General features: G+C 40.7%; 1 protein-coding gene across 23 annotated transcripts in view; it reads right to left on the bottom strand.

Annotated features, from left to right (window-relative positions):
- LOC121290601 (zinc finger and BTB domain-containing protein 20-like) overlaps nucleotides 1-2225 on the bottom strand; it is a 326665-nt gene extending 324440 nt beyond the window's left edge. For 20 of the 23 annotated variants that reach the window (XM_041211235.1, XM_041211242.1, XM_041211230.1 and 17 more), the window contains exon 1: nucleotides 1643-1878. The gene's annotated coding sequence lies outside the window, so the exon portion shown is untranslated. Of the gene's footprint in view, nucleotides 1-1642; nucleotides 1882-1978 lie in introns of those variants that run through there. The other 3 variants (XM_041211246.1, XM_041211243.1, XM_041211253.1) reach the window with 2 other exon arrangements.
- Nucleotides 2226-18621: the final 16396 nt, after the last annotated feature.

The following is an 18621-nucleotide window of genomic DNA, read 5'->3' as shown; positions in this document are numbered from 1 at the left end:
TTGGGTGAAGTAATTTTCAACTTAACCATTAAATTATCAAATATATGAACAACAGATCTAATATTAAGAACTTTTTCCTGAAATTCATAAAGTTACTGACTTCCTGGTACAAGTTAAATAAGCATTTATTGTAACAGCATTAATTTGTAACAGACTTTCATTTGAGAAACAAAACTGAAATCTACACTGCAATACTTTGCCATATTTTCTTTATTCTTTAAGGTGCTGTTGTTAATTTTATTTCAACTTATTTAAAAGGATATTGTGACATTAAAAAAATGAGAATGTTCATATATTTGTAGCAAAGATTCCATGTGTGTTCTTCCTCACCATACATGGTAATTATAAGTTTTATTAATAACCACTGGATCCATAGAGAAGTAAAGCCACTGATTTCCTAGAATTAGCTTTATTCCTTATGACCAAAGAATAATACACATTGTGCACCACCTATAATGGCAGCAATGTCTCAAATAACTTATAAACTGTAAATACAAAACTAATTAGACATGGCCAAGAAGTTTGTAAATAATGACCATTAGTTTATTAAAAATATGGATGTCTATGGATTCAGGTATAGACACCAAAATAATGAACAGGCTAGAAATGTTTCAGAAAGTCAGAATGGTGTGCTTTTCATATATAAAGTGACACATGAAGATACTGATCAAAATATTTTAAAAGATTATATAATTAAATATAGTGGTTATTATTTTAACAGGAACAAATCTGGAGAAAAATTCAGAAAGTACTAACGTGTCCCTTTTAACTAAATCAGGAAAATAACTAGTTTTTAATTTGGGTGTTGCTTAAATGTTGTATTTTCTGTTTTACATTAAAATATCTAATTATGAGTAATTTTCAAAAAAAATTGCTAACAAGCTACAATATTGGTTGACTATGGTTTTAACAAAATCTTAGGAAAGGTATGGACCATGACAACGATAGCTTTCAAATAAAAATTAAATAGAAAGGTGGCAAGTCAGAACTATTAAAAAGAGTATTTGCTGCACACGAAATCGCAAATACAACTTCGTTAAAAAAACTGGCTCAATTTAGTACAACAAAAGATGATAAAACAGTTAGCATTTTCCAGGGTATATACATAAATAAATAAGTTAAAAACAACCCCCACCCCTCCCTTGATTAAATAAATTATTTTTCAGAATCGTCAACCTAACAGTCTCCAGATGAAAACTACTTGCATCTTCTGCAGCTGGGGCCTGGTAATGCACTTCCAGACTTTTACCAAACTGTTAACATTTTTTACTCTCAAAGATTCCCCAGCAGACGAAAAACAGCGAACTGTGTTTTTTTCACTAATACACTGAATATCAAACGAACAAAGGAATTTAAAATTCCCACTTCGACCTGGATTTTTTTAATGTCCCCCGCAAGCCACCCCCTCCCATACCCACCCAAACCTTCATCACCTTTTCCCTAAGGGCACAATTGAAAAAGCCAGTGCTCGACACAGATACTAGATTATTACAGCCCTCAAAACCCTATAATTCACTGAAGCGACCATCTAAAGTCTCAAATTAATCTAAAATTTCACTTGATCATGATAGTCAAAACGAAAAAAACACAGAAGTTTCCAAATTATTTGACAATACTGCTATTATTTTTAGATGTCACATACCTTACTTGCCCAAGTGCAGGGATATATTCCCAGAAATAAAACACATTTCCAAAGTAGACACTTTGAATACTGTATCCATCTTCTGTATACACAAAAGACAACCTAACATGATAACCAGACATCCAGCCCCGAGACTACAGTGATTGGTGCAGCATCGCACCAGCCCGGCTGCTGCCTGTTGACCAGATTGATTGGTTTAAGGTAGGTCCGAATTCCTGTTATGTAACACACTGCTCCCCGGTTGACTCAGACCGCCGTCAATCACATGCTCTGTCTAATCAATCACTGCTACCCGGGGGCACACAGCCGCGCAGCAACTCCCATTGTCTCACCAACCTGTCAATCACTCCAGCCAGGGCACGGGCTGGCCCGTGTCAGCTGTCAATCAGGGCAGCTGAAGCACCAATTGGTTCCGTCAACTGTCAATCAGCCCAGCGGCCAGTGCAGTGAGCGTGCGCCACGTCAATCACGCGGAACACGCAGGCGATTGGCCGGGCGACACGTCAATCGGGAGCGGACATTGCGAGTTTTTAATTTTCTGACATCAAGTTAGGTTGACGCCACCCGTCGCCTGTTTAGTTTCTACGCATTTTGTGTTTTGTATTATGTCCTTTTTCCCCGACGGCTCTCGACGCCTCGAAGCGGCAGGTGACAGCTTATAAAATAAAACGGCCTAAAATCCACTGGCCTACTCACTGCCCGCCTGAAGGGAGAAAGGCCTCAGTCATAACTCAGACAGAACAAAGCCAAACAGGTACAAATAAAGCCCCAAGTATAAAGAAAAATATACAACTGAAAAGTTAACCCCCATAATTATTTTTCTTTGTAAATAAAAAGTGACACAACAGCTCCATTATTTCTTTTGAAATAACTATAGATATAACGTGAAACTAATATAAAATAGAAACGCAAGAGAGACGGGGGTTAGAGATTAGTTTTAATTTATTTGCTGAAGAGGCTGGAAGTGAGTGTTTATTGCACACTCCCCCCCACCCCCCCCCCCCCCCCCCCCCCCCCGAGCGCTGGCATTTAAAGATTATTGTAAAAGTGGGGCGGACGTCGGTTAGAGGTATAGGAATAGCGCTTTATCTCTCGGCCCCAGGGAAGATACTGAAGGTTCATCACTCAGAATCTGTGAGGTTCCAACACTCGGGATTAACTCACAGACGCGTCGGCGGCGGCGACCCTACTTTACACCCTCCGCCCCCAACTCAGAGCGCGCAGAGAGAGACAAACAAACAGTCAGACTGTGCAGTTAACGAGCAGCCGAGTACCGCTTCCCCTGCTCCCCTCCCTCTCTGCCCAGTCTCTCTGACCGTTGTGTTGGAAGGTTAAAGGGTGCGCGAGCCTGCTTTTTAAACTTACCGTTTGTTGGGGAGCGCGAGGCGGCGAGTCAGCAACAGCGGTGACGTCATTCAACCTGTCCGCCTGTGACGTCACAGAGCCCCAGCGCTCAGAGCCCAAACACTGTCCTCACGTGTAGCCATTGTAAACATTAGCCTGAAGCATGTCCTCATCTTGAAAGTTTCTGCTTTGGTTTTGTTAAGGGCGTTTTTCTTTTTTAGAAAATAAATTCCCAGTTATCTTTTTTTAATAAAAGTTTTTGGTTGGGTTTGCAGAGGGCGTTTATATATAGACATACATATATATATTATAGAATATATATAAATAAATATAAAGGTATTTCTTGTTCTGATGAAATAATTCATATGATGTATCATTTTAGCAGGTGGCTTGTAAGGTAATCTATGAAACGACATGACGTTGTCCCTGGTGCATTGCAAACTTTGGCTACAACTAGGGTGCAGAGCGGGTTCCCGATAGTATAGCGAAATTAAACTGCAGAAAGTTCTATCGAAAGTGAGTTTGTGCCTGTCTAAAGTGGTCTGAAAACCAAGTTTTTACATCGATTTACAGAGTTTTGTAAAGTCAGCTGTAGCACCTTTACTGGATGCCGCCAAGACAGCAACATTTCAATGCAAAGAGGAAAGCTTACTGCATCACGATCTTTCCTACCTCTTAACTAATTACATTTTCAAATATTATGTGATAGTAATCTTTCTGGAAGTCTATTTTAACAAGAAAAATCTTCAAACATTTCAGAACTAGACGTTCTTTAAATAGTATTTTATTGTAAAATATAATTTTACGGAAACTTCACGTCAGTTCCAAAATCCTGCCTATGACTATTTTTAAAAAATATGAAATAGTAATAAAATAACTGAATTACTATACTTTGTCACAAAATCTAAACTAAGGAAGGAACCAAATTCCCCAACTTTCCAGATTGGTTTGCATCATTTTTCTTTTAATTTTCAGAAACCCTTTTGATGTACAATATTATAAATGACTGTTACCTAATTGATTCTATACACTATATCCAATTAAACTTCGTGCTGCCTTGGATGAAAATTGTTTTCATCTACTTCCAAGCAAGATCTAATATGTCCTGAACTGTAAGTGACCCAATAATTAAGGTCAAACTGATTGAGATTGATGAAGTGTTGCTGTGGTACCCACTTTCAGACACTATACTTGCCAGTTCACTAGCCCAAATTTAGTTTACCTCAATTGAATAAAAGCAGACAGCCTGGAGTGATTGTACAACAATAATCTTATTGGGAGGTTCATATAATATCATAAAACACAGAGACATAACATGAAGAAGTCAATGTCCTACACAGCAAGACCTGGACAACATTCAGGCTTTAGCTGATAATTGGCAAGTACCATTCAGGCCATACAAGTGTCAGGCAATGACCATCTCCAACAAAAGAGAATATAACCATCTCCCCCTGACATTCAATGGCATTACCATCGCTGAATCCCCCACTATTAACACCCTGGGAGTTACTGTTGACTAGAAACTGAACTGGACTAGCCACATAACTACTGTGGCTACAAAAAAAGATCAGAGGCTGGGCTTTCTGCAGTGAGTAACTCACCTCCTGACTCCCAAAAGCCTGTTCACCATCTACAAGGTACAAGTCAGGAGTGTGATGAAATACTCTCCTTTTGCCTGGATGAGTGCAGCTCCAAAAACACTCAAGAGGTTCGACACCATCCAGAACAAAGCAGCCCGCTTGGTTGGCACCCTATCCACCACCTTAAACATTCACTCCCTTCACCACCGATGCACAGTGGCAGCAGTGTGTAACATATACAAGATGAACTCCAGTAACTCACTAAAGCTCCTTCGACAGCACTTTCCAAACCCACAACCACTACACTGGAAGGACAAGGGCAGCAGGTGCATGGGAACACCACCAATTTCCCCTGCAAGCTACACACCATTCTGACTTGGCACCAAATTGCCATTCCTTCACTCTCACAGAGTCAAAATGCTGGAATTCCCTCCCTAACAGCTGTGGGTGTACCTCCATTAAATGGACTGCAGCAGTTCAAGAAGGCAGATCATGACCACGTTCTCAAATGCTGGTCTAGCCAGCGAAGCCCACATCCTTGAATTCATTTTTAAAAAGAGTTTCTCGCTGTCATGCAAGATCACAGCATTGACAGAAAATCTTATGTTAGTTTTTTTTTAAATTATACTGTGCTGTTTCTAGGGGACTGTTTTACTCTGTGTCGATTACTTTTGATAACAACAGCTGCCATCGTAAAAGCTAACTTTTGTGCCCTGTGTGTTTGATGTGCGATGATATGCATGCTAAAATATTAACATTTGTGACATAATTACCGGAAATTTATCAAGTGAAAATCCAGTTGTTTACTAAGAAAATAACAGTCAGTGTATATTATGTTACAGTAACTGATATGGAAGTGTCAAAGCTGTTCTGTTTATCAAATGTTTTTAGTTACATGGCTGCCATATTGAATTTCAGAAGAAGGGACAGGTTGCTTATTTTTAATATAGAGATCATGACAGCAAGTGATAAACTTTGTTTAATAATTAAACAGCCTTTTGTGTGCAAGCAACATTTGCATTCTTTTCAGATTTCTGCCATCATGGAATTGGATCAGAATAAAATGTGTTGGAAAAAAAGTTCATTTAATTTTAAATGTTTTTAATTTTGAATAAGTTGGCTGTTGAAAACTAATAACTTTGCTTTAAAAGATTTTTTCAATATTGTGCCTAATATGCTAGAATATTTAAGAAGTGTAAGTTGTGTTTTTCCACATTTTATAAGGACTTTTCATTTTCTCCACAAATACACCCTCACCACCCATTTGCCAAGATACAAGGAGCTGCATCTTCCAGTCCGCAAGCAGGGGGGGGGGGGGGCCTGCTCGATGACGCATAAAATGATGCGGGGTGATGTCGGACAGGCATCCTGACATCACCCTGCGTCATTTACATTCTCAGGTCGGCGGGCACGCAGCTAACCTCGGCTTCATGCCCGCTGACCTGTCAAAAGCCTATTAGGGCCATTAAAAAAGTAATTAAAATCACTAATGGACCTGCCCGTCCAACCTTAAGGTTGGTGGGCAGGCCGGGAGCCCTGGCGGGCTTCTGAAAAGACATGAAACCTCATCCAATGGGCAGATTTCAGAAATTTTAGAATATTTGAAAATAAAAGTTATGGACATGTCCCAACTCATGTGACAGTGTCACATGAGATGACATGGCAGTGAAATTTTTTACTCTTTATTTAATGTTTCAAACCTGAGCTGATCTCCCTGAGGCAGCACTTTGCCTCAGCAAGATCTGTGCGCTCTTTTGCATGCATGCCTTAACTGGCCCACCCACGTAAAATGGTGGCGTACCCCCGACTAGGGGCGCTGATTGTGAACCCGCCCACCCGCGCCTGCTCCTGCACATCCCCCCCCAGCGGGAGGAAAATGTTGCCCATGGAATTCTTTTAGATTGAGTATGACTTATTCACAGCCCTCAATCAGCACTAGACAGCCACGAGGAGGTGTCTGTTCATTCTCCCCTAATACTTTCCTTCACAAGTGCAACTTCTGTTAGGTATTTTAGACTAGGATAGTTCTGAATGATAGAAAAGGAGTCTACTGCATTCCAGAGTAAGGTAAAACATGAGAGAGGAATGAGAAATTGGAGAATTCCCTATAAGTATTGAGTCCCAATCTTCAAAGAGAGTATAAATATAGTATGCATTACAATGGACCTAGACTTCCACTTTGCTGTCTTGAGGTCTCCAGTTCTCTGAGCCCACTGATGAGAAGGTTGATCAATCTCCTTCTACACACAGCTAGAAAGTGTATCCACACCCCACCAATACAAATTGCTTGGATCTAGAGACTTTAGCAGATTGCATATTTTGAACAACTGCATACTCACTTAATCATCAAAATTCATAAATGTATGGTCCGCTTGACTAGAATATGTTCCAGACATGCTTATTTCTAAATCATTTTAACTATCCTGCAACATTGTTCATGGCAAGTCAAATAACGCCTGGCAGTTTAAAAGCAACAGTCTGCATAAAAGGTTAGAAATATAAATGGGGTAAATGTGACATGAGTACTCGAAAAAGATGGCAAGGTTTTGCATTGTGGTGAATCAATAATTGGATGTGGGTGCGGAAGTTAATGCACAATGTGAATTTGAGTGAAGACAGAGAAATTGCAAGGGAAAGGCAAAGGAAACATAACAACAATGACAACTTATATTTGCTTAGAGCTTTTAATATAATAAAATGTGCCAAGCCAAGGAGCAGTATAAAACAAAATATGATACCAAATTACATAAAGAGATATTAGGTTAGCTTGGTCAAAAAGGTATGTTTTGAAGAATGTCTTAAAAGTGGAAAGAGGCAGGGAAGTAGGGAAGGAATTCCAGAGCATAAGGCCTAGGCAGTTGAAGGCCTGGCCTCCAATAGCGACGTAATAAATATTGGAGAAGCTCAAGAGGCCAGAATTAGATGAGTGTGGATATAACGGGGATAGGGGGTATTATGGGGCTGGAGGAGATTGCAGAGATGGGGAGGGGTGAGGTCATGAAGGGATTTGAAAGCAAGGATGAGAATATTAAAATCAAGACATTGCTTGACTGAGAGCCAAAGTAGGTCAGCGAGCACTGGGGTGATAGGTGAACAGGACTTGGCACAAGTATGTAGACGGGAGCTTATCTTGAGTTCAAATATGACACCAAGGTTGCAAACAGTCTGGTTTAGTCTCAGAAAGTTGCCAAAGAGAGGGATGGATTCAGTAGCTAGGGAATGTAGTTTGGAGCAGAGACAGAAAACAATGCTTTCAGTCTTGCCACTATTGGATGAAATTTCTGCTCATCCAGTGCTGGATGTCAGATAAGCAGTCTAATAATTTAGCAAAACTAGAAGAGTCGAGAGAGGTGATGATGAGATAGAGCTGGGTTTTATCCACGTACATGTGAAAATTGAAGCTGCACTTTTGGTTGATGTTGCCTAGGAGTAGCATGTAAATGAGGAATAGGAGGGGATGAAGGATAGATCCTTAGGAGACACCAGAGTGTGGGAGCAGGAAGAAATGCCATTGCAAATGGTACTCTGGTTATTTTGGGATAGCTAAGAATGGAAACAGGTGAGAGCAATCCCACCCGCCAGATGACAATGGAGAGGTGTTGGAGAAGGATAGAGCAGTCAGCCATGTCTGACACTGGTGACAGGCCAAGAAGGGTGAGAGGGATGGCTTAATTTTGTCATGGCCACGTAGAATGTCATTTGTAACTTTGATAAGCACCTTCTTTGTATCGTGGCAGAGGAAGAAAACTGATTGGAGTAATTCAACGATAGAATTTCAGGAAAGATGGGCATAGATTTGGAAGACGACAACAGATTCAAGAACTTTGGAAAGGAAAGGGAGGTTGGAAGTAGCTTGGAAGGACAATGGGATTAAGGAGAGGGGTGATGACGGCCGTGAACTAGAGGGGAGAAAGCATGATGAGTTGCAATGGAGGTTGAATAAAACAGCGCTGCTCCTAGGAGATTGAAAACTTTGTAAGAGGTGAGACTTCATTTTAAAACAGCAGAGAGAGAGGCGAGAGCAGCAGGAAATTGAAAACCGCCTGAGAAACGAGAGTCCATTTTAAAATAGTGGAGAAAGGGGCAAAAACAGTGGGAGATTGAAAACCGTGCGAGAGGCAAGTAATAATCAAAGTATAAGGTCACAAGGAACCAGCTAAGTAATTGTTCGGTGAGTATTTTGCTCCTTTCTCTTGTGTCTAATTTATTAATGATAATAAGGTTTTACTGGTAGTATTAAGGAAAGGTTATTGGGAGTGGTGGGGTTTATTAATTATAAATTAATTATGGAAAAGTAATTAAATTATGATTAATTTAATATGATAAAGATGACAGGGCAGGTGATGTGTGCGACTGTGGAATGTGGGGAATACTGGTCACTAGTGTGGACACTTCTGAAGTAAGTGTCTCCAGCTTGAGAAGCTTCAGCTCAGAATTATTTAGATGAAGACCAAGCTGCAAACATACGATGCATCAAGGAGGGGGAAAGTTACCTGGACACTTTATTTTAAGAGGTGGTCACACTCTTTAAGCTAGGCAGAACTTTAGAGTTTGTCAGTGGTCAGGGACAAGAGGGTCTGACTTCAGGTCAGGCAGGCATGGAGACCCGGCATGTAGTCAAGGAGGAGCCCCAGTCCCTGACTTTATCCAAGAGGTAAAAGGTGCTTGCTACATGTGTGGATGAGGAGAAGGACTGCAAGGTGGAAGAGCGGACTGACCACAGCACCACGGTTAAGGGTGCCATTCAAGTGCATGGAGCAAATAGGAATGTGGTAGTGATAGGAGACAGCACAGTCAGGGGGATGGATACTCTTATCTGCAGTCATGACAGGAAACTCCGAAGGTTGTGTTGCCTGCCCAGTTCCATGGTTAAGGACAACTTCTCTTGGCTGGAGAGGAACTCGGAGTGGGACGGGGAGGATCCAGTTGTCATGGTCCATGTAGGAACCAATGACTTAGGTAAAACCAGGAATAATGTTCTTCGAGGAGAATTTGAGGAGTTAGGATCAAAATTAAAATGCAAAACATCAAAGGTATTCATCTCTGCATTGCTACCTGAGCAACGTGCCAATTGGCATAGGGTTAAACAGATTAGAGAATTAAATATGTGGCTCAAAGAGTGGTGTGGGAATAAAGGGTTTTGATTTATGGGGCACTGGCATCAGTACTCAGAGAAGAGTGAGCTATTCCGTTGGGATGGGCTCCATTTGAACTGGGCTTGAACCAGTGTTCTGGCCAATGGTATAACTAGGGTTGTGGACAGGGCATTAAACTAACATGGGAGGGTTTGTATGAAGGGAGACGTGGAAATCCAAAGAGAAAGATTGAGGTATCGGAACAGTATAGTGATGTGGGCAAAGACTAGCAGAGTGGGACAGGAAGGGACGGAGAGTTCAACAAAAAATGTACATCAACAAATAAATTCATAAGGGAATAGAAGTAAAAAAGTGAAATTAAAGGTTCTTTATCTGAATGCACGAAGCATCTCCAATAAGATAGATTAATTAGTGGCACATGTAGGGGTAAATGATTTAGATCTAATTGCCATTACAGAAACATGATTACAAGGTGATCAAGGTTGGGAAATAAATATTCCAGGATACACAATATTTTGGGAAGACAGAATAGCAAAGGAGGTGGGGTAGCTCTTTGTAAAAGATGACATAAGGACCTTAGTGAGAAAGGATCTGGCCTCTGAAGATCATGAAGTAGAATCAGTATGGGTGGAAATCAGGAATAGCAAGAGTCAGAAAACTGGTGGGAGTGGTTTATAGGCCCCTTAACAGTAGTTATACCATTGGGCAGAGCATTAACCAAGAAATTATTGGAACCTGGAACGATGAAAATATAAAAAATTGTGGGAAATTTTTATTTTCATATAGATTGGGACAATTGACAAGAATGGTCCAGAAGATGTCTTAGAATGTTTTTGTGACAATTTCTTGGAGTAGTATGTAGTGGAAACAACGAGGGATAAAGCTATCTTAGATCTAGTATTGTGTAATGAAACAGGGTTAATTAGTTATGTCATAGTTATGCTAGTTAATTAGTTACGTTCCAATCGCAAACAAAAATCTTAAACTTAAGCAAAGCCAATTACATAGGCATGAGGGGAGAACTGGCTAAGGTTAATTGGGTAAATGGATTAAAAGTAAATTAACAGTGGGAAACATTTAAAGAAACAATTCAAAATGTTCAACAAAAATACATTCCATTGAAGAATAAAAACTCAGCAAGCATGACCTATCCGTGGCTCGCTCAGGAAGTTAAGGATAGTATTAGGTTAAAAGAAGAGGCTTACAATGTAGAGTTAAAAGTAGAAAGTCTGGGGATTGGGAATGTTTTAGAAACCAGCAAAGGGTGACCAAAAAGGGTGATAAAAAAGGGAAAAAATCGAATATGAGAGTAAACTAGCCAGAAGAACAGATTGTAAGAGATTTTCTAAGTACATAAAAAGTAAGAGAGTAATTAAAGTAAACATTAGACCCTTAGAAGCAGAGATAGGAGAAATTATCATGGGGAATGAGGAAATGGCAGAAGCAATGATAACTTAGGGGCTAAAATGAGTGAGGAAATTAGTGGAATTAATATCAGCAGAGATAACATACTGGGGAAACTTGAGGGACGTGATGGCCTAAACCCTAAGTTTCTAAAAGAGATAGCTGCAGAGATAGTGGATGAGCTAACTATGATTTTCCAAAATTCCTTAGATTCTGGAACAGTCCCACTAGATTGTAAGTTAGCAAATGTTACACCACTTTTCAAAAAAGGAGGGAGAGAGAAAACAGTAAATTACAGGCCAGTTAGCCTAACATCAGTTGTTGGGGAATACAGGAATCTATTACGAAGGAAGTCTTAACAATGTACTTAGAAAAGCACAGTATGATTAGAACATGCCAACATGGTTTTATTAAAAGGAAATCCTGTTTGACAAATTTATTAAAGTTTTTTAAGGATGTAACTTGTAGGATATATAAAGGGATTCCAGGAGATGTAGTATAACTCGATTTCCAAAGGGTATTCGATAAAGTGCCACACAAAAAGTCAACAAGCAAAATAAGGACTCATGGAATTGGGGGTAATATATTGGCATGGAGAGAGAATTGATTAATGGCTAGAAAACAGTGTGGGCATAAATGGGGCTTTTTCAAGTTGGCAAACAATGAATAGTGGAGTACCACAAGGATCAGTGCAGGGGCCTCAGCTATTTACAATCTATATTAATGAATTAGGTGAAGAGACAGAGAGTAATGTATGAAAGTTTACTGATGATACCAAGCTAGGTGGAAAGATAAGCTATAGGGAGGACACAATGAGGCTGCAAAGAGATATAGATAGGTTAAGGGAAGTGGACAACAAGATGGCAGATGGAGTATAATGTAGTGAAATGTGAAGTTATTCATTTTGGCTGTAGGAATAAAAAAGCATAATATTTTTTTTAAAAGGCCAGAAACTTGTAAGTGTTAATATCTAGAGACTTGGGTGTGCTTGTACAGGGAATGCAGAAAGTTAGCATGCAGATGCAGCAAACAATTAGCAAAGCAAATAGTATGTTGACCTTTATTGCAGCGGGATTGGAGCACAAGAATAAAAAATGTCTTGCTACATTTGTACAGGGCTTTGGTGAGACCACATCTGGAATACTGTGTGCAGTTTTGCTCTCCACACTCAAGGAAGGATAGACTTGCGCTGGAGGCGGTACTGTGAAGGTTCACTAAATTGGTCCCTGCGATGAGGGGGTGTCTTATGATGAGAGGCTGAGTAAATTGGGCTTATATTCTCTGGAGTTTAGAAAAATGAGAGGTAATCTCATTGAAACCTACAAAGTTCTGAAGGGGCTTGATAGGGTGGACACCAAGAGGTTGTTTCTGTTGGTTGGGGATCTAAAACAAAGGGGCATAGTCTCAGGATAAGGGGCCGATCATTTAGAACTGAGATGAGGAGAAATTTCTTCACTCAAAGGATTGTGAAGCTTTGGAATTCTCTAGCCCAGAGGGTTGTAGATGCTCCATCGTTGAATACATTTAAGGCTGGGATAGACAGACCTTTTGCCTCCAAGAGAATTAGGGATATGGGGAGCTTGTGGGAAAATGGAGTTGAAGCCCAAGATCAGCCGTGATCGTATTGAATGGTGGAGCAGGTACTCCTGTACCTATTTCCTATGTTCTTAACTTCTTAAATCACCAAGGATGAGAGGTTGTTCAATGCAGAGGCTGAGGAAAGAAAACAGTGAAGATATTTTAGTGAGAACATTTTTACCATACTTGGAAGGGTAGTAAAGAATGATGATTTTGAATGAGAAGTGAAGGGAGTGGAACATGGTGAGATGCTTAAAGGAGGAGAAAGTGCCAGAGGATTATGGGCAGGTCAAAGTGTGATCTGGTGATAAGCACCATACCACAACCACAATGGACGTGATGGAGCAAGTGGTGGAATGTAAAGCCAGGCAAGGAGGCATCGTTAAAGAGAAAAGAATTATCACCCCTCATCCAGGTTTCGATTAAGGCAATGATCCAGAAAGGTTCATGGATGGCAAGAGCCTTGTGCACAAGTTGTCAGATAATCCTGAAGGAGATGCAGAAGAGGGCCGAGAAAGCTAACCATGGGCAAAATCCACAGGGTCAGCAGTGGGAGGGGTGAGTTGGCTGAGAAGGCAACTGGCAAGATTATCCCCCAGCATATTGGGTGGGAAAGTCAACAAGAGAGTTGGACGAGGCCATTGGTGTTGCTACTTTTAATGAGCCAGCACCACATGTCTCAATGAGCCCTTCAGAGAATGCCAAAAGTCAACAAGAGAGTTGGATGAGGCCATTGGTGTTGCTACTTTTAATGAGCCAGCACCACATGTCTCAATGAGCCCTTCAGAGAATGCCAAGAGAAATGCAGAGGGAAGCTGTAGGCTTATCAAAAAGGGAATCAAGCCTGCAATGGTGGTAAGTGAACAGGAACTTTGAGGAGTATTGAAGAGTCAGGATAGAGATTTGGGGAGGCAGAGTACCTGAGAAGGGAGAAGTGAAAGGAAGCATGATAATAGAAGAGAGGGTCTAGAAAGGGTAAAGAGAAAAGTAATAACAGAACAAAAGTGAAAAAAGTGATGGGCTCAGGTTTGGAGTGGCAGTAAATGTGCACATGAATGGACTTGGAATGCTCAAGTTACATAGGTCTAGTATCTGATAATAAATTGGAGTTAGGAAATAGATGGAAGGTAATAAGGAACCCAGGGTTAAAGTCAGGAGTTCTGTGGTGAGATAGTGATACTATAGGTAGGGTGGAGTCAGCATTGCTGAGCTGTTGTCCAACCTCAGGAACAAGTGTAGCAATTGAAGCTATATAAGGGTAGAGTATCAGAGGAAGCATTGATGGAAGGAATAAAGATGTAGGATATGCTTAGAGTCATTTGTAGGATCAGAAAGGTGATGGTGTAATTGAAGGACACCATAAAATCCAGAAGCTGCAGAGGTTTGTTCTTTGATCCAGGCAAACGATTTTCTGGCCAGACTAAAGCCGAAAACCCAGTTCAATCAGTGGTCAATAACAAGCTCAACAAGAGATTGAAGTCTCTCAATCACAGCAATGGTGAGAGAAGTCTGTACATTGATCAAAATTAAATACTGTAAAAATGCAACAGATCAGAGACAGAAGTTAGGGCTTATTGTATAACCCGTACAGTCAGAGCGGAGCGTCTTTTTGATGACGAGAGACGTTCAGAGCCAGAATTTTATGTTGACTGAGCGGGAGTGTGAAATAGCACATGTCCATAAGACCATAAAACATAGGAGCAGATGTAGGCCATCAGCCCATCGAGTCTGCTCCGCCGTTCTATGAGGTCATGGCTGATCTGATAATCCTCAACTCCACTTTCCTGCCTTTCCCGCACAACCCTTGATTCCCTTACTGATTAAAAAATTGTCTATCTCAGCCTTGAATATCCTCAATGACCCAACCTCTATAGCCCGCTGTGGTAAAGAATTCCTCAGATTCACTACCCTTTGAGTGAAGAAATTCCTCCCTATCTCTTGTCTTAAATGGGCGACCTCTTACTCTGAATTTATGCCTTCTGGCCCTGGACTCTCCCACAGGGGGAAACAACCTCTCGGCATTGACCCTATTGAGCCCCCTAAGAATCTTATATGTTTCAATAAGGTCACCTCTCATTCTTCTAACATTCAATGAGTACAGGCATAACCTATTCAACCCCTCCACATAAGAAAATGCCCCCGCACCTGGGACCAACCTAGTGAACCTTCTCTGGAATGCCAGTATATCTTTCCTTAGATATGGGGGCCAAAACTGTTCATAATATTCTAGGTGTGGTCTAACCAGTGCTTTGTATTGTTTTAGCAAGTCATCCCTATTTTTATATTCCATTCCCTTTGATAGTGGCTAACATTTCATTTGCTTTCCCTATTACCTGCTGACTTATATGCTAGCTTTTTGTGATTCATGCACGAGGGCCCCCAAATCCTTCTGTGCTGCAGCTTTCTGCAGTCTTTCTCCATTTAAATAATACTCAGTTCCTCTATTCTTCCTGCAGAAGTGCATAACCTCACATTTTCCCACACTATATTCCATCTGCCAAGTTTTTGCCCATTCACTTAACCTGTCTATATCCCTCCGTAGACCTTTTGTGTCATCCTCACCACTTGCCTTCCTACCTATTTTTGTGTCATCTGCAAACTTGGCAACAGTACATTCACTTCGCTCATCAAAGTCATTAATATATATTGTAAATAATTGTGGCCCCAGCACTGATCCCTGTGGCCACCCACTAGTTATAGGTTGCCATCCTGAAAATGCACCCCCCTTTATCCCAACTCTCTGTCTTCTATTAGTTGGCCAATCTTCTATCCATGCTATTATACTGTCCCCAACACCATGGGCTCTTATCTTGTTAAGCAGCTTTATGTGTGGTACTTTATCAAACACCTTTTTGAAATCCAAATATATTACATCTACTATTTCCCCTTTATCTATGCTGCTTGTTACCTCCTCAAAGAAATCTAATAAATTTGTCAGGCATGATTTCCCCTTCATGAAGCCATGCTGACTCTTCTTGAGTATATTATGCATTTCTAAATGCTCTGCTATTACATCCTTTAAAATAGACTCTAACATTTTCCCAATGATGGATGTTAAATTAACTTGCCTATAGTTACCTATTTTTTGTCTCCCTCCCTTTTTGAATAAACACGATAAATTGGCAGTTTTCAAATCCTCTGGGACTTTTATAGAATCTAAGGATTCTTGGAAGATTACTACCAGTGCATCCATTATTTGTGCAGCTACTTCCTTTAATATTCTTGGATGCAACCCATCAGGTCCAGGGGACTTATCGGCCTTTAGCCCCATTAGTTTCCCTAGTACTTTTTCTCTAGTGATAGTTATGGTATTTGTTTCCTCCCCCTCTTTTGCCCCTTGATTATTTAGTATTTTTGGAATGCTATTAGTGACTTCTACTGTGAAGACTGATGCAAAGTATTTATTCAACTCCACTGCCATTTCCTGGCTCCCCATTATAATTTCCCTAGCCTCATTCTCTAAGGGGCCTATGTTCACTTTGGCCTCTCTCTTCCTTTTTATATATTTAAAGAAGCTTTTACTGTCCATTTTTATATTACTTGCTAGTTTACCCTCAAAGTTTATTTTCTGCCTCTTTGTTATTTTTTGGTCATCTTTTGTTGGTGTTTAAAACTTTCCCAATCCTCTGGCTTACCACTAATCTTTGCCACATTGTATGTTTTTTCTTTCAATTTGATACTATCCTTAACTTCCTTGGTTAACCATGGTTGGTTTATCCCCTTCCTAGAACCCTTCTTCCTCACTGGGATATAGCTTTGTTTTGAGTCATGAACTATTTTCTTAAATATGTGTCATTGTTCATCAACCGCCTTTTCTGCTAAACTCCTTTCCCAGTCCACTCCAGCCAACTCTGCCCTCATTCTTTTGTAATTACCCTTATTTTAGTACAGTTGCTTCCAACCCAAGTTTCTCACTTCAAGCTGAATGCTAAATTCTACCATGTCAGTGTTTCCTGGGGGATCTTTTACTCTGAGATCATTTATTAAACTTGCCTCATTACACATTACCAGATCCACAATAGCCTGATCCCTGGTTGGATCCACAACTTATTGTTCTAGGAAACTGCTGTGAATACACTCTATGAATTCCTGGTCATGGCTACCTCTGCCAATTTGATTTTCCCAATCTACATGAAGATAAAAGTCACCCATGATTAATGTACTGCCTTTTTTACATGCCCCCATTATCTTCTGATTTATTCTCTGTCCTACAGTATAGCTACTGTTAGGGGGCCTATAGATTACTCCCACCAGTATCTTCTTCCCCTTGTTATTTATTACCTCTACTCGTATGGATTCTACATCTTCCGATCGAAGATCTTTTCTTGCTATCGTACTTATTCCATTTCGTACTAACAAATCTACCCTATCAACCTTTTCTTCCTGCCTGTCCTTTTGAAAAGTCACATACCCCTGAATATTTAGGTCCCAGCTTTGATCTCCTTGTAACCATGTCTTCGTAATGGCTATAAGATCATACCCATTAACGTCGATTTGTGCCATTAATTCATTTATTTTATTCCGAATACTACAAGCATTTAAGTAAAGAGCCATTAATTTTGCCTTTTGACTATCTTTTCCCCCTTTTACCCTATTAGCTGCCTTTTTTATGTTTGTACAGTCTGTCCCCTCCTGTCACTCTCTGGGAATCATTACCTAAATAGTCGCCCTGCAATGCTGCCATATCCTTTTGTTTTGTAAGCCTACTTATCCCCTTTTCAGAACCTCCCCACCCCACCACCACCTATTTAGTTTAAAGCCCTGTCTCAATGTCATCCCCCTTGTGCGCATCATTACATTTGGCAGGCGGGCAGGGGAGTTGGATGTTCACCCACCGACAATTAAACCGGCAATTAAGCCCATTTAAGGAAGCAGTTAGTAGAGATTTTACGTGGGCTGTGCGCTTTTACAGTTGGCGCTTGGGCCAATCAGCCAGGCAGTCTTCACATTTTCGCACCATGCTCAATCCAGAGCAGGATAAAATGTCTGGAATGAAATAAAATAAAAGAAGAAGTTTGAGGGTTGAGGTGTTATGAGTTCTGCTTACTTGAATTTGTATTACAGAGAGAGTTTGCGGCATTTTTCATGTGCAAATTTCATTGGGGTCGGGGTCTGATTGCGGCCAGAAGCGCAGAGCGTGGCTGCTTCTGGTCCCGCTGGTCAAGCGCACCCAACAAGCGCAAAATTCAGGTCAAAGAATTTGAAGCCAAGTTTGAGGGAAGATAGGGATCTAGATTTTTTCTGTAACTTTTCCATAGATCACAAAGTTAGGAAAAGCAACATATCATAGAAGAAGCAAAGTTTTACTCCTTATTCTGGTGTTGTCCAGTGCAGAAACTTGAGACAATATTTTACGGCAGCGGGATTTTACATTCCCGCCAAAGTCAATGGAGGTTAGAATGACTCGCTGCATTTTAAGTCCCTGTCCCTGCCCCGATGGGGCAGTAAAATTCCAGCCATGGTCTTGATGTTTAATAATTTGAAGCAGATTTAAGAGAAAATTCATGTCCAGGGACAGAATTTTCCAGTCCCACCAGTGGCGGGAGTCATGGCGGGTATGAATGGAGAATTAGGTGTGAAGCCAAAAGTCAGATTTCCACCGGCGGGAAAAGAAGTTGGAATTTTCCCCTCAGCACTTACATGGTGGCCTAATGGCCAGTCTCCTTTCCCATTGCTCCATGTCGGGAACTCTAATTGCATGCATTAACATATCATGAATGCTCATTAAAAATGCAACTCACCAGAATCACGTTTTCCCTCTGAATTACGTGCCATGCCAGCAGGAGATTAGACCAGTCTGAATCACAACCGGATATAAGTGGCGTACATCTGCCCACCTACACTTCAGTCATGACTTCGAGGTGCGTACAACAATTGAAAGCCTACTTGCAACAGTGCTTATCTGACTTGTCATCATTGCCAAAGCTGTTCTCTCAGGTGAGACATGGGGCTCACGGGCAGGGCTGCTCACACACAG

The sequence above is a fragment of the Carcharodon carcharias genome, chromosome 18, assembly GCF_017639515.1.
Source record: "Carcharodon carcharias isolate sCarCar2 chromosome 18, sCarCar2.pri, whole genome shotgun sequence".
Lineage (NCBI taxonomy): Eukaryota > Metazoa > Chordata > Chondrichthyes > Lamniformes > Lamnidae > Carcharodon > Carcharodon carcharias.
This window is presented reverse-complemented; position numbering and strand designations above follow the sequence as displayed.